General features: G+C 41.6%; 1 protein-coding gene across 1 annotated transcript in view; it reads left to right on the top strand.

The window, feature by feature from the left end:
- The window catches only part of RORA (RAR related orphan receptor A), a 739,200-nt gene that overhangs the window by 513,000 nt on the left and 200,109 nt on the right, over positions 1 to 26,091 (top strand). The gene's annotated exons all lie outside the window — the stretch shown is intronic.

Genomic DNA, 26,091 nt, shown 5'->3' with positions numbered 1-26,091 from the left:
GTCTGCCAGTTGGCAGCTGTTACTCTGTATTGCAAATCCTGTTGTAATTAGGTGCTTTCCTTAGAAAATTAAAATGATAATAGTAGTTTATATGTATTGAGCCCTTCATAGATGACAGGTTCCAGAACTTGGCACTGTTGTTCACTTCACTTTACTGTTGTGGGGACTGTGACATGGAGCCGTTCACTTCCTTACCCAAGTCCTCATGGCTAGGTAGGGTGAATTGGGACCGGAACACAGACAGTCTAAGGATATTACATCACCTCCCTCCTGTGGGAATATTCCTAAGGGCTGAATATGACTTGGTTGAGGAGGAGAGAAAAGTGAGGAGAGTGGAATGTACGGGGGCGTGTATTTTTAAATGTTCTTTTAATTTTGGATCTTTTCCTCCTCGTTGCCACTGTTCAGTCTCAGTTTCACAAAACTCTTCAAATATCCATTCAGTGTTCTCTGAGAACTGGGAATGCTGACAGTAGGAACCAAGAATTTTAAGTACAGAATTAAACATTCCCTTTGTCTTTTTGCCAAACTGATAAAAGGCGCCATTGGTTTTCTTAGTGGGTAAAGTGGGGGTAGGAGGAGTTGAGGAGCCATTTCCTCAAACCAAGTGACCTCTTCAGCCTCAGGCTGTGAAGGGAAGAATGACTTGCAAGTGCCCGGGTTAGCCGGACACCCTGCTAAGGGGGAACATTCCTGGGCTCCTCTGGCATGGATTGCTGGCTTTATGACATCTGTTTTCTTATGGAAGATGATTATATTAATAACTATCATCTACATAATTTAGAACAATTTGGTATGATCTTTTATTGCCAGGGAAGCCCTGGCCGCAGTCTGAAAAAAAGTAAAGGAAATGAAACGTCTGTTTCCCTTGCTGATTAAGGTAACCTAAATTGTTGGTTTTTTTTCCCTGCTTAACCCAGGTTCAAAGTATTCGCTCTATTGAATAGGATATATGTCCAATAGCCGTGAGCAGAGAGAGGTCAGGCTTTCTAGTCCAAGAGATAGTATTTTCATCTTCAGGGTTTTTCTCCCATAGAAAGACAAATCTGTTCTAAGTCAAGCAACTGAACGACAATGTGAATTCTCACCAAGTGGTGTCATTGGTTTTGGCTGCTGGGGAACCCTGCGTCAGGGAAATAAAGAAAAGCTGAGCACCAGCAGTCACAAAAGGCTCCCTGGAAGCAGTAGGAGTGTGTTGAGTCTTGTGCAGTTTGCAAGAAAGGCTTGCCTTCTGGCCTCGGGAACAAGTACCAGAGCTTGAATTGAGTCCAGTCCGTCATATAATGCCTTGCAATACCCTATCGCAGATGACTGCAGAAGTTAGGTGGATACCTTAAGCTGTCTGGGTACATATTAAAAGGATAAGCCAAAATAAATCCAAACCATCATGCAAACCCAATGATAAATGGCAACTGACACATGACCTCAGTTCCACTAGACAATAGAGAGTGCTGTGGATTGTGTTGACCAGAGAGTTTGTGTCCTGGCTAAAGATGGCAGTCACTCATTTAGACCAAATTAAATTGTATAATGCAGGAACAAAGACCTTGTATTGCCTATTTTCTATACTCAACAAAACACACCTTTTTAAAGAAAACCTCTAGATGTTTAAATGTTGGAATATACTTCAATTTTTTTAAAATGTTAGACAATCACCTGTAATCCAAATAGAATATTTAGGGAACAACTGGTATACCACCTCTGGAATAAGTCTTCATCATCCCCAAATTAATGCAATGATATTTTCAACATGTCCTATGTAGGATATGAGTCCCATTTGAAAGTATCAGCCACACTTGCTAAGATTTCTAATATTCATAGAAGAAAAATACACTGTCATTGACATTTCAGATTTCATTTCTTTAAAAAATCTATGTATTATTAGACTACATATCACAAAATAGTTTTATTGTACTGTTGCAGAAAAAAAGAATTGAAACCACTTCTATTATAATTTATAACATCTTAAGGGTGACTGTGGGAAGGCTGAGGAATTTGCTGTTTTATTTTCATATAATTTGTTTCAGTGGTGGTGTTTTAAATGTTGGATCTTCCTAGTAAGTCTCGGATGCAAAGGTGGGTTGCTGACCGGGTTTGAGAAACCTGGAGGTCCAATCAAAGGTTAAATCATCTTCCCCAAACAAAGTATCATCTGCCTTAAGCCCTTGAGCTGAAGGGAGGACCAAAAGAGACAGAAAGTCAGAAAACCGAAGGATAGATGCAATTGAGTTTATTAGCCACCATTAGGGGTGCTCCTCACAAGACACAGGAAGGAGACCCTCAGCCTAGGCTCCTCTTCAACCACCGAATAGCTCTCTAAAGGTAAACCCTTCTGGTTCACGGTGTGAGTGCGCGGAAGGCAGGACGCAAAAATGGGGAAGAGGCCGGGCGCGGTGGCTCACGCTTGTAATCCCAGCACTTTGGGAGGCCGAGGCGGGCGGATCACGAGGTCAGGAGATTGAGACCACGGTGAAACCCCGTCTCTACTAAAAATACAACAAAATTAGCCGGGCGTGGTGGCGGGCGCCTGTAGTCCCAGCTACTCGGAGAGGCTGAGGCAGGAGAATGGCGTGAACCCGGGAGGCGGAGCTTGCAGTGAGCCGAGATTGCGCCACTGCACTCCAGCCTGGGCGACAGAGCGAGACTCTGTCTCAAAAAAAAAAAAAAAAATGGGGAAAAAGAGCCACCTTATATTACCCCTTATTGAAGTTGTCTTCTAGTTAACTGCTGCCTGAAACTGTCCATCTTCTTGAGTACTATAGGCAACTTTTTAACATTTATTCATTATACGTTCATTTATTTAATAAATATGTATTGATTACCCGGCAGCTACTTGGACAAAAAGAAGTTGGCAGCTAAGAAAGAAAGATATGTAGACCTGGGCCTGCGGAAGTATGCAGTTTAGAAATAGGAGTGTGGAGTGTCCATGAGTGACTAGTTCCAGGGAAAGTGAGAAATACACATAGCCTTGAGGGCATGGAAACTGTGTTGGGAGCTACTCAAAGCAGGGACAGGAGTGACCCATCCTTATGAGGCCGTACAGAGGCAAGACCTCTTTTGTGATAAATGTGCCCAAATTGGGCTGCAGGAGCAGAGCAAGGCTGGAGAAGCTCTGATGATGTGGAGTTTAAAAAGCCCAGAATTCTAGTCTCAGCACACCACTTCCCAGCAGTGTTAAGCATGGAGCTTCCTTTCTCATTGCCTTGGCTGCCCACCTGTAAGTGCTGGAGTTGGAGGGATCATCTCTGAGGCCCCTTCTGCTGAAAGGCCTACAGATCCTGAATGTTTGTGTGCCCTGGAGCATAGAGGATTGGAGGTTTGCCTGGGATTCTTCATGCAGGGCCCTCCCTCCCTCTTCTGTGCCCTGGGACCAGTGTAGTAAGCAGAGCTCTGCTTTTCAGAGGCACCACAGGAGCTGTCCAGAAAGCCCACCAACATCATCCCACTGCTCAGGAAGGAAATTGGGTTGCAACCATGAGAATGTGAGTAAATGCATGCCAGGTGAAGGCCACCCAGCCATTAATAGTCAACTCATCACAGAGCTCTTGCCTGGGTTGAGACTTGAACATATCCTGCACCACATCTTAGGTGGGTTACTTATCTGCACTCTGATTGAAGACTTACAGTGGCAGCATTGTCTGTTCTATTTTTTAATATAATTAATTCTTTTTTTTTTTTTTTTTTGAGATGGAGTTTCGCTCTTGTTGCCCAGGCTGGAGTGCAATGGTGCGATCTCGGCTCACCGCAACCTCCGCCTCTCGGGTTCAAGCGATTCTCCTGCCTCAGCCGCCCGAGTAGCTGAGATTACAGGCATGCACCACCAGGCCCAGCTAATTTTGTATTTTTAGTAGAGATGGGGTTTCTCCATGTTGGTCAGGCTGGTCTCGAACTCCTGACCTCAGCTGATCCACCCACCTCGGCCTCCCAAAGTGCTGGGATTACAAGCGTGAGCCACTGCGCCTGGCCAACTAATTTTTAACATAAGGAGAAACCTGTCTTCCCAAGTCTAAGTGCAAGGCAAGATAGGGCTTTGTCCAGAGTGGCATAAACTGGATAAGAATCCAGTCTCTCTACTATCGGGCCTCCAGCCCTGAGTGTTTCTGAGACGGTGAAACCAAGGTAAAAACTCCTGACAGACCAGACACATGATATTCAAGTTACTTCTTCCCTCCTCAGCAGAACTTTCAGCCCCCACCTTCTAAATGCAGCCACTGCCTCACATGTGGCATACACAGAGGCAGGGTGGTCTAAAGCAATGGTCCCCAACCTTTTTGGCACCAGAGACCAGTTTCATGGAAGATAATTTTTCCAGACTGGGGCAGGAGTGTTGGGGGATGGTTTCAGGACAATTCAAGCACGTTACATTTATTGTGTACTTTATTGCTATTATTATTACATTGTGATATATAATGAAATAATTATACAACTCACCATATTGTAGACTCAGTGAGAGCCCTGAGCTTGTTTTCCTGCAACTAGATGGTCCCATATGGGGGTGATGGGAGACAGTGACAGATCATCAAGCATTAGATTCTTATAAGGAGCCCACAACCTAGGTCCCTCACGTGTGCACTTCACAACAGGGTTCATGCTTCTGTGAGAATCTCATGCTGCTGCTGATCTGACAGAATCTGGAGCTCGGGTGGTAATGCTGGTTCACCCTTGGCTCACCTCCTGCTGTGCGGTCCAGTTCCTAACCGGACCGGTACCAGGGGTTAAGGACCCCTGATCTAAAGGAAAACAATGGGCTTTAGAATCAAAGGAGCCCGAGTGTTAATCCTCAGTCTGTTACTTCATAGATACCAGATTTTGCATCTTTGAGTTTCTTAATCAATAAAATGAGAGTAATGCTAACGGTTTCTCAGAGTTCTTGTAGAATTAAATGAGAGCTGTATAATAATACCAGGCGCATAGTAGAAACTCAGTGAATGGTAGTAGCTGTTAATTACTGCTGCTGACAAACTTAAATGTAGTTAGTTCAAAGATAGGTTTACAAAAAGTTAATCAAGCTAGGGTATGTTATATTGTAGAATCCCACCACGGATCTTTCTGATATAAGTTTTGGGATGTGTAGGCCTGGAGGAAGGGTGGAAAATCAATGGTTTCCTGCAGGCCTCTGGGATTTTCCCCATGCCCATGGGCTCAGGAGCTTCCCTAGGATAGGAATGACTAGCTGCTCACGTATTCTTTGCTAGCTATGCAGTCACTACATCAAGGCCTTGGCCCTGCGTGGCTGTGGTATTTGAGGTGCATAGTAAAGCTGACTGTAGAACGTGGATTTTACCTTATCATCAGTATTTGTTTTCACCCTGACCCCTGGATGCCCTGTTAGGGAATAGATCTGATTCACTTCCTTTTCGGCATTCTACTGCATAAACAAGCCTGAGCTCTGATATATAAATAATTCTAACTGAATACCAAACAGACTTCGCTGCTCTGTTGCCACTATACCCTGGGAACAGGGTTGGGGGGAAAGTGTAGGGAACTGAAAAGGTTTGGGAGGGAGGGGAAGATGCTAGGATTTCTGTGAAGAGCCTGGGGAGTTAAGTGCAATAATTTTGGTGCAAGTGTTACGGACAATTCCTTCATAGCCCTTTATTCAATAGAAGCTGTTTGTAAGGGTTTCTCCCACCCGCCCTGGGACACACACAGGCATAAAATGACAAAGAACTCAACTTCTAATGCAAGCCAGAGTTGAATGCCACTTGGATGTGATGTTGGTGACATTTTTTTTCCTTTTTTTTTTTTTTTTTTTTGAGACGGAGTCTCACTCTGTCACCCACACTGGAGTGCGGTGGTGCCATCTCTGCTCATTGCAACCTCCGCCTCCTCGGTTCATGCGATTCTTCTGTCTCAGCCTCCCAAGTAAGTGGGACTATAGGCACACACCACCATGCCCAGCTAATTTTTGTATTTTTAATAGAGACAGGGTTTCACCATGTTGGTCAGGCTACATTTTGTTTTAAAAAAGAAGATAGGTACCTAGGAAAGTCCTAGTTGGTCTATCAACACGAATAATACAGAGGGCTCCTCTATTGCCGGAATGCTAGGGAGTGGTTCAAAGGACCTAACAGATAAGCTTTCTATCCTGAAAACCCTAAACTCTTAAGCCTCAGTCCAAGGAGGTGACAGTTTGGAAGGAGAGGCTGAGCACACATCCACAAAAAAGACCTGCAAATGGGTGGTAAACATGAACTCAAGTATGTATACGATGTGTTCTATACAAATCCTACAGGGTGGCTGAGAGGAACAGGATGAGAAGCAGTTCTGGAAGACCTTAGTATGTGCCCCAGTATTAAATAAGGGGAGAGGCTAAACTTAGAGATTAGGGTGATATTCCAGGCTGGAGGATGGCCAGTGTACCAGCCAAGAACTGGACACAAATAGGAACTTCATGGAAACAGAGAAGAGCTGCGGGAGAGGAAGAGGTCAACGAGGTTATTAAAAGAGGATTTATGTCAGTGGGTGGATTTAAGGACCAGTTGAGTGACTTCAAGAAATAGATGACCATGGGCCGGGCGCGGTGGCTCACGCCTGTAATCCCAGCACTTTGGGAGGCCGAGGTGGGCAGATCACGAGGTCAGGAGATCAAGACCATCCTGGCTAACACGGTGAAACTCCGTCTCTACTAAAAATACAAAAAATTAGCCGGGCATGGTGGTGGGCGCCTGTAGACCCAGCTACTCGGGAGGCTGAGGCAGGAGAATGGCATGAACCCGGGAGGTGGAGCTTGCAGTGAGCCGAGATCACGCCACTGCACTCCAGCCTGGGCGACAGAGCAAGACTCCATCTCAAATAAATAAATAAATAAATGATCATGGATGCTTAAAGGTAAATATTCATACTTGTATGAGGGAAAAGCTAGAGTCAGAGAGCAGGCTAGAGTGAATTCAGGGGACTGGGTGAGATTTCTTCTCTTCACAACAGCCAGAATGGAAGCTCTTCCATTCTGAGAAGCTTCAGTAGATACTCACCTTTCTAGTGGCAAACCAACGGCTACAGATTCCAGTGGCCAATTGTGGGCCATCGGATGGAATTGTTGAGTTCCAACATTGAAAAAAGTGGTATCTTCCCTCAGAGCATGTTGTATGCCTCCATTTGCAAAACAAGTGACATTATTAGTGTCTTTCTCTTGTAAAACCACTATCAACTTCTCCTGAGCTAGGTAAGTAAGAATCAGAAACTATTTATTATCTCAACCTGTCAAAAACGTAGTTCACATCAGAGGCAACTAGTTTGTTAATTTGACTGAATTTTCTCTTGGAGGCTTTTTCCTTTTTGGGAGGTGATTTTAGCTGAGCCCCAACTCCGCAGAGAGCTTGTCAGTGAGAGAGTTTCAAGCTTAGGAAGTGCTACTTCGGCTTTTTTTTTAAGGTTTGCTCCCCCTTTGCAGAAGCACTCTCCTCCTGTTCATCAGGTATTGATCAAGACGCTGGTATAGGCTTCTGTCTCCAGAGAGGATTTGTGACAATGGGAAGCTGAATTCGGCCCATGGAATGTTTAAAAGTGAAATGGAGCAGCACTTGCAGCAGGGCAAATACTTCCCTCTCTCAAGACTCGGGTTGTGATTTATCTTGATACAAAAGATGTAGACTTGTAATGTATCTCCTATTGCTTCAACAGATAGAAATTACCAAAACAGATTATTCAATCCCCTGCCCCTTTCTTACCATACAACCTTCCTTCATGCCCCACCCCCAAAATACCCCATACAAACCCACTTTGCAGAGAACAATGGACAGACTCCAGGCAACCAAACTTAAAAGGACAATGAGAAACAAAACCACAGCCACATGGCTGATGTGCTGCTTGAGGGTGCTGTGTCAAGCAGCAAATGGGAAATTGAAGCAATCCGTACTACTCATGCTGTCCTTCTGAAGAAGCCACCAGGATGGAAGTCAGGTAACGTGGGTTCTTTCACTGGCAAATCTACTAAAATTCACGCTAAATGAGCCCAGCTGGTGGAAAAGGCAAAGCATTCAGTCAAACGATCCTGTTCTTTTGCTCAAACTCGATTGATTCTTCTTGTCAATGAGTGGATTCGGTGCTTTGAGGTCCCGCAGATCTAGCCCAAATAAATATGCGTGTGCCCTTTTTACCATGCTTTCTATAGCTCCCTTTCCTCACCTGAGACATGTTGATGGTGCCAATGAACCTTCATAATACCTGCCACTTCCCTTCCACCTGGGGACCCTAAGAGGATTAATTAGATATTATCTGTACTATACTTTGCACTCCTTGGAGAAAGATTCTATATAAAAGCAAAGTATTATTATTTCTAAGAGAGATGATACTTATTAGCTCCTTGTAGGATCATTAAGCAAATAGATTATACTTCCCTTTAGAGAAATTATCTCCCAGTTTTCCTAATTCTTACTGTCTATAGAACAGAATATATATTTAAAAAATTTTTAATAATAAAAAAATGTCAGTTGGTTGGTTGGTGAAGGGAATGGGGTGGATTTCTAATTCTAACCATAACTTCAGAAGCTTGTTTTTAAGGTCTTAGTTACCAAAGAAAATAGACACTACAATCACCTCTCTGCTTTTAGAAAATGCCCTTGTCTCCTTTATCATAATTACATAGTAAAGACAGCTCTACAGTTCTAAGTTTGTTCATTTTACGGCCTTTTGCCCCTACAATTGTTGAATCCTTTGATTAAATCCCATTGTAGTTAAGTAACTGTTCAGAAATCACAGGGTCATCATTATGCACATACTTGTGGTGATCGTCCACGAATTGATAATGTAAGTTATGAGTGGAAAATTTTAAATCCAAACTCCAGTCCACAGAAATTTCAGGGAAAACTCAACCCAATATTCATTTTGTATTTGCCTCATTTTCCACATAGTGTAAAAATTCCTTATTTGGCCTTTAATACAAGCCCGGCCTTCAAATGAAACCAATTTAGCATGCCCTGTGTTTTGGATAACAGTAAAAACCACCTAGGTTTTTTCACTGTGTAGGTAGGGAACTGCTGTCTTTTTCTTTCTTTCTTTTTTTTTTTTTCTGGCACAAAAATGTCATAATGAGAACGAGACTCTTACTAGGAGGAAAGCAAAACAAAACACAAAGCAAAATTTTCGAGAAGAAAACTCAGAGCAAACGTCTGCAGTGCCTCTGTGGGCTCACGAAAAGCATTGCCAACCCTCGGCGGTCACACGTGGAAGCTCATGCCAATCAGATCTTAATCCGTTAAACTCATTCACAGTAAAACATAATGTAGGTCAGAGTGGGGAGCAATGTGATGTCGTGTGCAAGCTCATTCACCATTCAGAGCAATATGAGTCAGGGGTGCAAACGTGGAGCACTTCAAGCCAATATTGTACAATACCGAAAGGTAACCACGGTCTGCAACTGAATCAATAACCAACAAGGCTTGCTGTGAGGGTCTCTAATACAGTATTCTGTGAATCAGTGCCCGTCCGACCTAGATTACGCATTTGAAGTACCCTAAACTTTAGTTCTATCTCTACGTTCTTTCTATGGCATTCCTGGTCATCTTTTTCAAGCTTTTATTTTATTTCCTTTTATATTTTATTTCATTTTGGGAGAAGGTTAACACTCCTCTCTGAAAGATTTAAGCAAAACCCAGCCAAATACTGTGAACAGTAGGGGCAAGAAGAAAGAAGACAACAGAAAACCTTGCCCTAAGAGAGCCCTGGCCATTGTTTTTATTTTTGTACATCTCAGCTTCCTCGGCTCCACCCTCTAGGAGTGTGCCTCCAGCACCCTTGGGGAGCCACCCAGGCAGTATGACACCCAGGTTTGTGGGTTGTGTTTGCTCTTAGGATGGGTGTGATGCCGGGAGGACAGCAACGCCCTTCTCTCCTTGCAACCGCACGCTGGTGTGGCCCCTCCTACAACTCACCTCCAAACCAAACCATGAGAAAGCACCAGAGAAGAGCCGAGATGTAAACACTTCGGGAAAAACCTTAACTTTAGACGTTGTCTATTGAAGCTTGGAGTGGCGCATTTTTGTCACGGCTGTGTTGCCTAGAGTCAGAGGTAAAATTCCTTGAGGGTAATGAAGACTTTTAAAGCACCTTGTATTAGAATTGATGTTTTTTGAAAGCAGTTTTAGTAAATGATCAAAATCAAGTTCATTTTATTGTACCCATCATAAAAGTAAAACAATACTCACTATAACAATTATGGAAAAGACACAAAAGTAGAAAGGAAGAAAATTACTAGATACAGTCACAGTTAAAATTTTAGTATGTGTCCTTCTAGGCCTTCTTCCTTCCCTTCTTTCCCTTTTTTTTTTCTTTCTTCCTTTCAAGTGCTCAAATATTTCTTAAATCCCAGGTACTGTGTTTTCAGGTGCAAAGACGAGGTATCTGGCAATATATTGCTCTAATCAGAACACAAGGATGTGTAAGAATGCACCTTAAATTATGCCATAGACTTCTCCATTCATATAATCAGAAAGGATGTGTGATGTGAGCTGGCACCTTCTCAGTCCCTGAAATAACCAGAGAAAATGTTAGGGTGGCATTAACCTAATCGCTATTAAGAAGATTAAGCCTCCTAGCTCTAGTAGTAAAACCGGCTTGTGACTGTCCCCATCTAAGCTGCACACCCCCCCACTTTAGATCCACTGTTGATTAGTCGTGAATTTGTGTACATTAAGGCAGAGGGATGAACACGTGTGCCCCTCTGGTGCGCTCGGTGCATTCTATGTTCACTGAGGAACACAGAGCCAAGTGGGAATGAGGCCAGCAAAGCAACTGGCTTTCAGATGCAATTTTCTGTAACACATCTTAGTGCTATATTTGTCAATGGACTTAGGGCCTCAGAGAACTTTCCAAGGTGAAAACCTAACATTGCTTCCATGGGCCTTGAGGGTAAAGCCCTTAACCCTGCGACTTAATGAGAACAAAATTAAGTGCTTCTTTAAGCAGCTTAGATTTATCTTGTCAATATACGTGATGGGAGGTTTCTTTGTGTGCTTTAGAAAAGAGATTGTGTGTGTGTGCATGTGTGTGTGTGTGCGTGTGTGTGTGTGTTAATCTGAAGCATCGTCTCCTTGCTCCATTATGTCACCATCCACACTGTTCCTTTATGATAGACAGGGTTCATCTATTCCCTTGCTCTAAACTTAATTACTTTGCAATTAATTCTTTGTTGAAAATAGCAAGGCTCCTAAACTCGGAACATCTCATTGTGAGAAAGGCTGTTTATGGATAGAGGTCAAGAGGACGTATTGGAATATTCCACAGCACTGCCACAGATATTTTGAATGAAAATGGCAAGAGAGAAAAGGCCCATTCCACACAAGGTGACCATGGAAGGAGAGGGCTTCCTCCCAAACAAACCAAGTTAAAGTCAGCCTTCAAGAATGAAGTTTTAAACATAGCATCATAGAAAAATCTCATGCCAATAATCTTAAGGAACTACCGTTTTTAGGACTTACCATGTGACAACCACTTGCACATGCATTGTTTCAGTTAATCCTTGTAAACTTTTCCAAGCTAGGTAACATTAATATTAATACTGGCTTATAAGTGATGTGACTTCCTAAGGTTATTCACATACCCTTAAAGGAGTTCATTCCACACTGGTCATTGCTTGATAGTTTGTAGACATACGATCCTTGAAGCTGGCCAGGCGCGGTGGCTCACGCCTGTAATCCGAGCACTTTGGGAGGCCGAGGCGGGTGGATCACTTGAGGTCAGGAGTTTGATGGCAAAACCCCATCTCTACTGAAAATACAAAAACTACCCAGGCATGGTGGTACATGCCTGTAATCCCAGCTACTCAGGAGGCTGAGGCAGGAGAATCACATCAACCCAGGAGGCAGAGGTTGAGATTGCAGAGAGCCTAGATCGCACCACCGCACTCCAGCCTGGGTGACAGAGCGAGACTCTGTCTCAAAAAAAAAAAAAAGATCATTGAAGCTGAATTACAACCCTATGAGAAGAGTACCATCATTATTTCAGTTTCACAGAAGAGAAAGCTGAGGCTTTGAGAAGGTAAGTGACTTGCCCAATGTTCCACCGCTGGTAAGCACTGATCCCAGCCTCAAACTCCATCATCTGCCTGTGCTTTCAGCTATAATCCTAAACTACCTCTCTCAGAAAGATCTTGTCTTTATCCTCCACCAGCTTGTGAAAACTGCCTTTTAGAGCATTTCCTGCATGTTAGTTGATCAATTAAGTGTTCCTCGGGAGGGTCTCAGAGGGAATTACAGAAATGTGACCTTTATGAGAAGTTGCTGTTGTCTTACAGTATTCCAGGCCTTTGAAGAGTCAAAGACTAATGTAGCAGTCCCTGATAACCTCACAGCCCTTTTAAAACACTGCCTCATCACTCTTCCCTCCAGACTTCTGAGGTCACTGGTGAGCATGTTTGCAATATAGAAGGAGAGGGGCACCGTTCCTCTCTCTCCTATAGAAACAGCATAGGCACGCAAGGACAAGAGCAGGAAAAATCACAGCAGACCGAGTCAGGGACAGGGCACTCCCCGGAGCCTGTGCTGCAGGTGGAGGGCCTGGGCATTGTCAGAGTTCTGCATGTGATAGGTGATGGATAAATATTGCGGTGAGTGATTAAGCTAGTGAATGCATTCTCACAGTTATAGGGGAGATCAGAGGCAGTACGTCGGTGAGTTCCAAGTCCTTTGCTCACTGGACACTAAATTGAGAGAAACTGAATCCCCAGTTAGAAGTTTCTCTGTGAGATCCTGTGAGATACTGACTCACTTCCTCCGTAAACTTCTCCTAACTTTTTCAGTCCCCTTTGATCCGTGGTGGTTCTTGCCCATGTGAAGCTTTTGTTACAGTACTTCTAGGAAGCTAAGGCGTTTGCATAAGGCTGTACATTTCCTGAAGGCATATTTGATTCATTCAGCAAATATTCAAGAGATATTTTCCAAGAAGCTATTATGTGCCAGACACAATGGCAGGGACTTAGGATCAAGAGATAAAAGATATTGTCCGTGTACTTAATTGGAAGGAGTGATGTTCTATATTCTTTGGGAGGGAAGATAGTAGGGGATAAAGGTACGTGGTGGGAGTAGTGAACAGACAGACAAGTAAACAAGAGAATGGTAAGTGCAGAGAAGAGTAGGCCACCTTTGGGTGATTTTTAAAAGGTGCCTCCTTCCTTGGGATGGAGGCAAACCCAAACCAGGGCACATGGCTTGGCAATTGTCTAATGAAACATGTCGCCACCCATCCCTTCACCCATGACCTTGGACTGTGACCAAGCTGCACAACAGACCACCGCAGGCTGGATTAAGGATGCGCTGGGGAGAGACAATCAATATACTCTGGGTGTGATGACAAAGTGAAGCCCTGCTTTGGGTCTTGAAGGATAAATGGGAATTAGCCCAGTCAAGAAAAAGGAAAGAGCATCCCTAGAAGAAGGAGCAGAAAAAAGCTTGGAGGTCTTTAAAAACATGGAACATTTGGAGAACTATAAAGGCCGAGAAGGCAGGTGCCTTTCTTCATTAAGTAACTTCCTTGATGCCTTGAATACAGCATTATGTTGGGGAAATGTTTATTGCTGATGAAATACACCAGTGAAAAGATTCCTGACTTTTTTCTTGCTTTGACTACTGGGCTGTTCTTTCCCCGTCATGAAGTAGAGGATGAATATAAATTGTACTCATCCCCATATCTTTGAGGAATGAGTTTAAAATGTCCTTTGGATTCCTGTTTCCTATCAGTGGCATGAAAGATTTCCCGTAAGCATCATCACATTGGCTCTGCTTCCTCCAGTTTCTGCAAAGCTAAGGATGTCAAGGATTTGGGGTATGGTCGGACAGGATCAAAGGTCAACTACCCTGCTGTTCTTCTCTTTAAGGAATGCATTGCTACTGAAAATTGTGTCCCGTAGTACCTCTGGGATGGCAAATGTCCTGGCAAGAGGGAGTAATAAGGAGGGGTTGTTATATTTTAGACACTTTTGAATAGAGTGGTAAATTGTTATTCAAATCTCATTTGATGGCCAGTGTGCACATTATTCTTCCCATGCTCCAGTTTTTTCAGAAAATATGTGCCTCCTCTCCCCCGCTACTTCTCCTGATGAGCACAGTTCCCATATCTGGGCAGGGTGGACCTCTCTGCAAAGAACTTTCTGTCTCTCTGACCTCCCTGGCTTTCCTTCTGGATAAAAAACAGAAAATTAGGGGAACAGTCTCAGCAGTGTCACTTCATGTTCTATATGTGTACTTTGTCTGAAATCAGCAAATGAAGCCCTTTTAGCTTCTGGAATATAATCCTAATCTAAACAAACTTGTATAAATAGCACAAGGGGTCTTTTTTTTTTTTTTAATAGAGTCAGCCCTATTTGGAAAACTCTTGGTAAATATTAAAATATCGTAAGTAGTTGTTGTGGCAGGCAAAAACTAAATACAATAAAGATAAAAGTGAAACTTCCTGTTATACCAGTAATCCGTTACAGAAAGTGTTAAATATAGTTGCTACAGTACTGTGCTTCTCTTATTAGAATCCCCATTTTACAAAGAAGTCAGGAAACTTGCCCAGGTTTACTCAGTAAAAACAAATTTAAGAAATAGATGCCCCAAATCTCAATGGTTGGCCTCATTTTCTAAAGAAGAGGTGAGCCAACTCAGATTCTACATGTAAATTTTTGGGGCTAGAATTTGGCTCTAAGCCTTTTTGATATCCTGATTTTTTTTCTGACACAACAGACACAGTGACATACCTCTTGGGAGAACAAAGAAAGACATAAGATAGTTGGTGTGTTGTTTAGATTCAAATCTTGAGAAGTGGAGTGAAATAATTTATGTGCAAGCTAAACTAGAGCAAGAAAAAAGTATATTTAGATAATTTTATTTGAATTTTTAAATTAAATATAAAAAGTAAAATCATAAAAATATTTTAAGTATAGGTGAATATGTTTTTGCAATAAATAAAGTCCTTATAGGCTTGCAAGGAAAGGCAGAAACCACAAATAAAAGATTACTAGGTTGGATATTTTAAAGAGGATATTTATAGTAGAATTATTTTTAATAACCAAAAAGGTAGCAATTACATAAAGGGCTATGATTATCAATAAGTGGTAGAGCTAGTTTACATACACAAGAAACAAACTAAACAAAATTTAAAAGAAAAACTGGGGAGAAAAGCAACATATGATTAACTATAGAGAAGGCTTATAAATTAGTAAGTAGTAAAGGACTAATACCACAATACAAAAATGAGCAAAGATTATGAACAGGCCATTAACAAAAGAGGAAATACAAAAGTCAAGAAACTTAGACAACAAAAACAAAATTGTTTAAAAATGCAGACAAAACAACATCATAAATAAAGAAAGAAATGTCAGTTTTAAAGGGATATCTTTTTAGCCAATTAAATTATCAGGATTTATTTTTCATGATAAAGTTCTGCGTTGGGACAGGTGTACACTAATCTAGGAATTATAAATTGGTAAACGCTTTTTATAGGACACCATGATATCTATTCAATGCTTTTTAAAAGTTAAACTTTGAAGAACGTACTTCCAAAAAAAAAAAAACACACAAATGCCAAAAGAAATCTATGTAACAAGGATATTTATAGTAGAATTACTTTTAATAACCAAAAAAGTAATTATGACATAAAGGGCTATGATTATCAATAAGTGGTAGAGTTAATGTGAATTTTAATTCTCTGCTAAAAACATTAAAAATTTTTTTCTAGATGTCCTACCGTGAATATATAGTATTTTCAGTGTTTAAATGATGATGTATCCTTCTTAAGAAAGATATTGGAGTGCTTTCACAGTGCCATGTCAACGAGGGGCAGGCATGGGAGTGGTCGGCCCAGTAATTTATTTTATCACTGACATTACTAAGAATTGTCAGCACAGGGTAATAATCAAAAGCAAGCCAGCTTTTAGTGGGGCTTTCTTTATTGTTTTTAGGCCATTGCCTGCACACTCCCACAGCATTCCCCATTCTTGAAACTTGACTATAGCTGCTGACGCTCCTGGAAAGAAGGAGGAACAGAAAACATCTCAGCTGAAGCATGGAGTATATATAAAAATCACTTAAAACTGATACTTGATACAATTTCTACAATAAAATACAGAATCACTTCACGACTACAGACACGGAAGTGTTTTTTCCAGCTTACCCACATGATCCTGCTTTAAGTGTAGCATGGCATCATTTTCACTTTGTAGGCGTTTATTTTATACACATGTGTGGGATACCCACAGGAGCCTCGTTTCTCATTATTATATAGGAACTTCACAAGCGGAAGTGTTGTTGGCTGACTGAGAGGTATAACTCTGTGTTTCTCTCCCGGAGGAGCCATGAATGAGATACCATATAATATGAATGGAGATCCCCTTAGGCACCCTATAAATTTATTATAAAGCACTGGATTTTGAAATAACAAAAACAATGTACGAAATTTGAGGAAAGTATAAAAATTAGAAATTTACGTCTCTTCAGAGTGACCCTAGACCACAGATTCTACTGAGTAACCAGCCTGATTTTGTGAACACAAGAGCAGGCCTTATTTTATGTAGAGCAGGCAGAATTACTGCAATGTGTGAGTGGCTCTGAAGTTTCCAGTGTTTGGAAAAAAAAAAAAAAAAAAGGTAGACTTGAAGGAAATAGCAAATGTAGATGACTCTGCAGGTTAAAGCAAGAAGAATAGATGGTTCAATGAGGTTTTGTTCACCTTTAACATCCACTTTGTAAAGGATCCTTAAAAAGGTTGTATTTAGGATTTTGGCTGTACTTGGAGGATGGAAGAAGGGAGGCTTCACTTGAGCAGCAGTGTGGTAGACAAAGCATCTAACCTACGCTTGTGGCTTTTGAAAAAACAGTTTGTTGGGGTATATGTAGCTCTTTGCTCTAGGTGTTTATTCCAATGGGCTTGGCATTTGGTTGTCTTTTAAGGAAGTCATAAGCAGAGGAAACGTTTGTAACGTGAAATTACTCGAAATTCTATAAAAAGCAATCCATAGCAATTGGCGTTGCTTTTAGTTCATGAAAGCTTAAAAATCTCTCGCCCTGTTTATTGTGGCAGCCAGTCAAAAGTGAGAGCAGAACATAAACCTCGTTCAGAAACCAGGCCCGCATTTTTTCTCCCTTTACAAATCCTTTACAATCCCAGAAAACAGTTGCCCTCTTTCTGTTGCCCACCCTAAATGCAGGTGATATTTACCTATTATATCAGTTTAATGAGCAGGCCATCTCACACTCATTAAGTTGATTTGAAAAATGATCAGAAGAATCAGGACTGTGTCCTCCGAGAATATAAATGCCTCCAAGGCTATATCCATTTTAGGAAAACCAGGTCTTTTACCTTTGCTCTGGCTTCACCTCAGCATTTTCTTCTACAGCAGAAATAATGCATTTAGTCATTTCAGAACACTGGTTTAATGCATTAATAATTGCAGGTGCTTTTCCTAGAATTTTGGCTCCGCAAGTGTTTCACGGTGAGTGGGTCAAAGGCAGCAAGCAAGGGTCATATAAAGTGAGTATTTTATGAAGCCAGAATACATTGCAGTGTAAGCAGAAGCACCCAACATAATTAAAATAAATGAGGAATATGAGCCATGTAGACTGTCAAAGGCATATGTGGTGATGTGGTGGTGCGGTGGGCTGGGAGAAAAGGAGGGTAGAGTGGAAAGGCATTAAAACTATAGGAAATCAGAGAAAATGCTGGCCTTCTGTTCCTTAGCTTCTGGAATTAGGAAGTTGTTATATAATCCAAGCCAGCAGCTAGAGGGAATTTGGCTAATAGTTAACTTAATTTTTCTGGAATGTCTTTTTTTTTTTCTGTAAATCAGCCTAGGTGGAAAGAAAGTGGGACTCTCGTCAATGAATCAAATGGCAGGAGGGGCCAGCTGGGAGGACCGATTCCCCCTGGATCCTATACATATTTTACTCGGCTCCGTGGCTGTACTTGGAGTGCAGGTTAAATGAATTGTTCCCATTAGCGAGCTGATAGGACAGCTCCTTTAGATGAAGGAGAGTCTGAACTTTGAATGTCACCGTGAGGAAAAGAAAGTGCTCATAGAAAAGTTGACAGTGCCACTTGTGGCAGGATTTTACTGTCATTGTGAAAACTATATAAAATGATGACACTTACAGTAAGGCTCAGAGTTTCAGCATAACATATAATAATAATAAGACTTCTGTCAGCTTATAAGTGATGTAGGAGTTCTTTGCAGCCCGGTGGCTTATCTGCGGCTTGGTGGTCGCAGGAACAGTGCTTTGTGCCATACTTGCTGGCTGAGGCTGATTCATTCTGCGACTGATGCTCCTGACTGAGTCCTGTTCACTCTGATTAGTCACTTTTGCCTTCATTTGCTGGAACTAAAATCCTGAAAGTTTACTTGCTTCCTCCGTGTACTTTCTCGAGCCATATTTAAAGCACCCTTCAGTAAGCCACAGGAAGCATAGCTGTGGGGACGTGGGGGCCCGGGGCAGGAATCATGAAAAATGAGAATGTTGCGCTGGCTGAAAAGTGCCTGGTGTCTGAGATCAAAGCCGTCTGACCTTCATTGGTATTGGCATCAGGGTAATGACTTGTTTTCTTTGTTCTGTTACCTTGGAAACTGAGGCACGGGTTTTGTGTATGTAAATAAAGAGTAACAGGATCCGTTCTCTTCATCATATAGCAATTTTAAGAATTATTTGGAATATTTAGATCCTGTAACAGGATCTGGTGAAATGCAAGTGAAAAAAAAACTCAAGATGTTTGTAGGAGGAAATGTATAAGCAAGAAGAGGTCCCTGTCATGTACATACTCGGATGGATATTGGCACCCTCAAAAAAAAGTCAACAGGGTCTCAAGTGACAAAGATGAAAAGAGAACATGCTAAGGGTTAGGCTAAGTTAGTATGGCCTGAATTTTTTCAGTGTCCCTAGAATACTTTTTGCTCCTGAGAGTTGTGGATGTGAAGAGCAGTGTTGGGGCTTCCCTAGGGAGAAGAGATGGCTTCTAGGAACGTGGGTAGGGCTGATGCAACATGTATGGGCAGAGTGGAATTTGGGTCACTAGCAGAGGCTTTGGCTGGTACTAGAATACATAGGCCTTTCCTCCTAAGCACCATGAGCGCAGGGATCATTACTATCTTGTCTGCCATTGTTTCCCTGTCACCTAACATAGTGCCTGACTAACACGGGGCAGGGCAAGAACAATTATGCAGTCAACCAGGGGTAGATGGCAAGCCTCAAGATTTCATAGACAAATAAATCCCACTTTGCGCTGAAAGATCAAATTGTTCATACATTGTCCATTAATGAGGTATTCAAATAATTTCAAGCTTGCTTTTGGCCCTGTAGGCCTGAATTTAAAGAGATTCTGGGACCAATTAGTGACAGCTCTGAAATTAGAGGTAACTAAAGCGACCTCACTGCATATGGGTTGATTTCCCAATTTGTAAAGGCCTTGAGAGTGCTAGTTTTATATTATGTGGGGAAAAGCAAAGACAAGGGAACACTTAGCTGTGTGTGGCAGGGTTGATCCACAGGTATTTGGATAATACAATATAGTAAGGGTCCAGTCTCTCACCCTGGCAGTGAGGAGTGTCCTCGAGGTTTGGGCGAGGCCCCTCCAGTCCTGGATATATCTCTTGCTCACAAATACAAGGTGGGTAGAACTGAGGGGCAGTTATGTACACAGCAATACACCATTGAAACTCTCATTTGTCAAATCCAGACTGTACAAAATGAGAAGAGACAACCAGGATGTAAAGCTAGGAGAGCCTACTGGTGAAAGAGTTAACGCTGCAAGGCATGGAGACCACAGGGAGCTCTTTGAGCCAGAATTCAGATGCTCGTCTTCCATGCTTTTTGCCAGGTACCTTTGGCTTTTGATGTGGGCATGGGAGGAGCATTTAAATCACTGGGCCGGTGTCAAGGAGGAGGAGGAAATAAGTTTAATGGCCACTGAAACAAAAACCTTTGACTGAGCTCTGGCCCAGCTCTGCCTTACAGGGACCATTTGACCTTAAACATGCCCCTCCACCTTTCTGACGCTCAATTTCCTCACTGCAAAATGGATCCAACAGTATCTTCACTACTTACTTCACAGAGGGAGATGAGGACATCAGAAAGTAGATTGAAAATGTGCTGCCAACTGTTTTGGTTACTGTAGCCTTGTAGTATAATTTGAAGTCAGGCAGCATGATGCTTCCTGCTTTGTTCTTTTTGCTTAGGATTGTCTTGGCTATACGGGCTCTTTTTAGGTTCCATATGAATTTTAAAGTAGTTTTTTCTAATTCTGTGAAAAAAAATCAATGGTAGTTTAATGGGAGTAGCATTGAATCTATAAATTACTTTGGGTAGTATGGCCATTTTCATGATATTGATTCTTCCTATCCATGAGGATGGAATGTTTCTCCATTTGTTTGTGTCCTCTCTTATTTCCTTGGGCAGTGGTTTGTAGTTCTCCTTGAAGAGGTCCTTCACTCCCCTTCTTAGATGTATTCCTAGGTATTTCATTCTCTTTCTAGCGCTTCCGCATGGGAGTTCATTCATGATTTGGCTCTCTGCTTGTCTACTGTTGGTGAATAGGAACACTTGTGATTTTTGCACATTGATTTTGTATCCTGAGACTGCTGAGGTTGCTTATCAGCTTAAGAAGCTTTTGGGCTAACACCATGGGGTTTTCTAGATATAGGATCATGTCACCTGCAAACAGTTTGACTTCCTCTCTTCCTATTTGAAAGAATATTTCTTTCTTTCTCTTGCCTGACTGCCCTGGCCAGAATTTCCAATACTATGTTGAATAGGAGTGGCGAGAGAGGGCATCCTTGTCTTGTGCCAGTTTTCAAGGGGAATGCTTCCAGCTTTTGCCCATTCAGCATGATATTGGCTGTGGGTTTGTCATAAATGGCTCTTATTATTTTGAGGTATGTCCCATCAATACCTAGTTAATTGAGAGTTTTTAACACGAAGGGATGTTGACTTTTATTCAAGGCCTTTTCTGCATCTACTGAGATAATCATGTGGTTTTGTCTTTAGTTCTGTTTATGTGATGAATTACATTTATTGATTTGCACTTGTTGAACCAGCCTTGCATCCCGGCGATGAAGCCAATTTGATCATGGTGGATATGTTTTTTGATGTGCTGCTAGATTCAGTTTGCTGGTATTTAATTGAGGATTTTTGCATCAGTGTTCATCAGGGATATTGGCCTGAAGTTTTCTTTTTTTGTTGTATTTTTGCCAGGTTTCGGTATCAGGATGATGCTGGCCTCATAGAATGTGTTAGGGAGGAGTCCCTCTTTTTCAATTGTTCAAAATAGTTTCAGAAGAAATAGTACCAGCTCCTCTTTGTAGCTCTGGTAGAATTCAGCTATAAATCCGTCTAGTCCTGGGCTTTCTTTTGGTTGGGATCACTCACACAGTTTAAGAGAGATTGAACCTCTTTTTAAAGTTTTCCAGCTAGCCCTTACTGGCTTGAATTTTTTATTATGAAAATTTCAAACATGAATGCAAAGAGGGGCAACAGTGGAATGAACTGCCCTATACCCAACACCCAGATTCAGCCTTACCAACATTTTGTCACACTTGCTTTATCTATCCCTGTTTCCCTTTGCTAAAGCATTTTAAAGCAAACCCTAGACATCATATCGTTTCATCTTTATGTATTTTAGCAGGCATCCTGCCCAAAAGTAAATACCCAGTGCTCTCACATTCTCCCTTGTTTCCTTTACAAGACTGCTTAGAAATGTTTTGTGATTGTTATTGTGTTCTGTTTTCTGGACCTGCTATGTAGCATGAACTCATTTTTCCTTTCTGTACTACCCCATAGACCTGCCATGTGGTCCAAAAGAGTATTAGTCAAGAAATGATGCTGCATTGTTTTATTTAGGAAGTATGACCCAAAATTCACAGATTAAGTAATAATAATAATAAACTAAGTATTTACAATTGGGATTATGCAAATATAAAACAGAGGTATCTTTAAAAATAAAGTATATTTTTTTAAAAAATCTGGCAAAAACAGTTTCGCCAAACTACTATTCCAACTGATCCCAGCTTAATTCAATGGGAATGGCATGCTGACATTTTATTATAAAATCACTTGGAATAGGAGAGAAATTGTTAAACTCAAATTAACCTCTAAGCTGTTGTATCTAAGAACTATGCATATTGAAATCACTGTTTCCAAAATAGCTTTCTCAATCTCAGAAATGAGAGAGTTATCCTGAATTGCCATGTAGGAGAAGCCAGCCACACAAGCCTGGCTTCTTGCTGTATGTAGCATATGGTTAACTAAAAAGTTTTCTGTAGATTCTTTATTATCCCAGAGCCAATATGAGATTAGTTTTACAAGTTGGGTTATAACCTTTACAGCTTCTGGGTTGGGGATCTGCTAACAAGTTCATAAAGATCTTTCTAACAGATGAGGCATGCATGCCCTGTGTTCAGCTCTGGTAATGACCAAATCAATTTTATCACAAGTGTTTAAAAGTGCCATTTTAACTTTTCTATTGATTGCCTGACCTTTGCTTTGGGTCCTGGGGTTAGCGTGTGTTCTCTCCCCTCTCACTCTTTGTACATAGCCTTCCAGTTTCTCTTCAGCTGTACAAACCTCTCTTTAGATGTCCCCCGACCTTCTCAGTTAGCACTTATCTCACCCTCTATGCTCCTCTTATCTTCTCTACATACTTCCAGGAGCTTTGGAGTCACTATTGGTAAACTAGATGTGTGGCTTTGGGGAGTCAACTTCATTCACTTAACAAGTTTTTCTGATCTTCAGTTAACAACTTTTTGTGAGTATCTATGTGCCAGGCACCATTCTAGGCATCAAAAATACAGTGGTATACCAAGGATGGGAAGTCCCTGCTTCAAGAATTGAAATTGTTGGGAAGACATACAACTATATCATAGAATGTCAGGAGGAGGGATCTATTGTGAAGATACAAAGTAAAGCAAAGTGGAGAATGGGGCAGGGAGAGCGAATGTGGATAAGCTGGCTGGGAAGCATTCTAGCAGGAGATGAGAGCTGAACAAAGATCTGAATGGATGTCAAGGAGACCTGTGGAGAAGTGAAGGGAAAGTGAGACAGGCAGAGGGAACTACAAACAGAAAGGACATGAGTCTGGAGCAAGCTTAGAGCTTTAGAGAAAATTTAAGATGGCTAGTGTGGAAGAATGAGATGGGTGAGACAGAGAGAGAGGGAGACACTAGGTTGGAGAATCAGGCAGGCTGGATCATGTAGGACCCTCTTAACTGTGGAAGGAGTTTGAGCAGGGGACTGATGTGATCGGATTTATAGTTCAAAAAGTCACTCTGGCTTACATGGAGCTTCTAAGTGAGGCTAGTGAAATTGCTCCTGGGTCCAGTTGAGGTGTACCGTATGGTAACAGGAAGACTTCAACGCGTCCAGGCCTCAGAGCCCACAGAGCCACTCCTGTGTAGGGTGCTACTTTTTGCTCTGCTCCTAATTGGCTGGCTGACTTGGAAACAGTTTCCTAATCCCTCTGAGTCCCAGTTTGCTGTCCTTTTTCAGGGAGAGGTACAATTTCTTTAGTCTATTCCAGATCTAACATTTGGGGATTTTAATCTATAAACTAGTTATTTCCTAACCCTGTGTATTTGTTAGGGTAAAGGTTGAAAACTATTGTAGCAAAGAGACTCAAGAACACAGTGACTTATATGAGGTAGAAGCTGGCTTCTCTCTCCTGTGGTATTGGAGCCAGTGGAGGCTGCCAAGGAAGCTCTGCTCACAGTTCCTGTCTAGGTGCTCTCTCCTGTCTCCAAAGGTGGCCTTGCCCACATGGCTGGAGCTGGGTCATGGTCTTATGCAAGTTCCAGTCCATGGGAAGAGAGAGAGAAAGGATATCCAGAGTGAACAGCTTCCTTTTAAGTGACATGGAAGTTACACACGACCCTCCTGGTCACATGTCTTGGTAAGAATCTAGTCTTATGGTCATACCCAGCTGCAAGGGACTCTGGGAATTACAGCCTCTAACTGGATGGCTACGTGTCCATCTAAAACTTGACTGCCCTGGAGGAATGGGAGAATGGATTTGGTGGCCAGCAAGAAAACAGCTGCACTCTGTTTTTGGAGGATCCCAGAGTATTATTGCCAGACACCTTACACTCATAACATTTCCTGGGCCTTTGTATTAATTTCATGAGACTGTGGTAACAAAGTGCCACAACCTGGGTGGCTTAAAACAACAGAAATTGTTTTACGCCAATTGTCATTGGCGTAGGCAAACACCTGTGTGGTAGCTAAAGGATGGTGATGTTCTCTCACAGTTCTGGATGCTAGAAGTCCCAAAATCAAGGTGGCAGCAGAGCCTTGCTCCCTCTGAAGGCTCTAGGGAAGAAGTTCCTGAAGCCTCTCTCCTAGCTTCTGGTAGTTGCTAGAAATCCTTGGCATTCTTGAGCTTATAGCTATGTCACTCCAATCCCTCCTCCATCTGCATGTGGCCTTTTTCTATATGTGTTGTCTGTGTCCCTGAATGCACATCTCCCTCTCCTTCCTCTTACAGAGATAGTAGTCATTAAATTTAGACTAAATCTAAATACTTAGTCTAAGTATTCAGATGACTGGCCCCTGGACCAATATTGCTTCATCTTAATTATATCTATAAAGATATGATTTCCAAATAAGGTCACATTTGCAGGTATCAGGAGTTAGGACTTGAATGTGTCTTTTTGGGGGATGCAACTCAACCTGTTACAACATTTTTAAAACTAAAATTTTAAAAAAGAAAAATGGAAAAAGAATAATTTAAAAGAGAAGAACTGTGCTAGTTGAAATCAATCAAAATATAACAAGGTATGTCAATCTCAAAAAGAACCCATAGTTTATTCTGAAGTTCAGGGCCACCTTAGTGTCACATCCCAAGGACATATGGGCCTTTTTTCCTTCCCTTCTCTATGGAACATTCCAATGCATTCCTGTAAGATGCATTGCCATCAGCTAACATTGCTTGGATAATAGAATTCACTGACAGCTGACCGCTTTCAGCTTTGCACTGCCTATACCTTTTGATAATCACAACAGCCTCATGAAAAAGGTATCCTTACTTCCATCCTACAGATACTGAAACTGAGACTCAAGCTAAGTAGCTTGCCTCAAGTGAAACGACTAGTTGGTAGGTGAACCTGGGCTTGCAACCTGGGTCTTTCTGACTCCAGAGGTCCTCCTCTTTATATTACAGGGCACTAACTCCTGGAGATTTCTCAGGGGGTCCTGATGAAAGGGCTCACTTCTGCCTTGAGGATTTTGTGATCAGTCTCTGAGGTAGCACCTGTACTGCAGAGGTCTCCAATACTTTGGTTGCTGGTATGTGCTGACGCTGTAGTCATATGCCCTATAGTCATTGGCTTAGGCAAACACCTGTGTGGTAGCTAAAGCATGGTGGTTTTCCTAGGAGTCAAAAGTTGTCCCACACCAGCCCCTAGGTGTCTCAGTGCATTCTCGAGCACTGCGTAAAATACATGGCACTAAGCAAGCCTTATTTTTCAGACCTTTATCAGCATATTGGTTATGATTACCATTTTGGCAAGTATTATCAGATTATCCATCACCATAGGGTGCTCCTGAAAGTAGCCAGCTATGCTATCACACTTTCACTTCAGACTTCACATAGGGTTCTCTAGAAAGGATAATGCAATTAGTACTTGCCATAGGAAACTGGGTCTCCTAACAGTCACAGGGAGATGTTTGCAATATTAAAAACTAATATTAGGTCAACATTGCCGTGCTTTATTTCATTTTATCTTCACAGTAACCTTGTGGAATAGTTATTTAATATTAACTTTTCTTTCTTATTATTATAATTTTATTTGTACGGGTGTTTTATAGAAATTTTAGAAAACATAGACAAAAATCAGTCATAATTCCTCCACCCAAAGATAATCATTCTCATTAATTTGGCGTTTGTATTTTTTGTCTTTTTTCTATACATTTTTTTTTCTTTTTTGACAAAATGATATACTATGCTTTGGGACTTTGAATTTTTTTTTTCTCATAATGCAGCTGGAACATCATTGTCTCTGATTTATTTTTCTTTATTTTAATGATGGTAGAGTCTTCCATTTGGTAAACACATCATGCTTTATTTGCCATCCTCTACTGCTAATATTTGGGTGTTCCCTTGAATGTTTTGCTGATATAAATAATATTATGATAACTCTTGTGT

This window comes from Nomascus leucogenys, chromosome 6 (genome assembly GCF_006542625.1).
Source record: "Nomascus leucogenys isolate Asia chromosome 6, Asia_NLE_v1, whole genome shotgun sequence".
Classification (NCBI taxonomy): domain Eukaryota; kingdom Metazoa; phylum Chordata; class Mammalia; order Primates; family Hylobatidae; genus Nomascus; species Nomascus leucogenys.
Note: the sequence above shows the minus strand (reverse complement) of the source record. Positions and strands in the feature narration are given on the sequence as shown.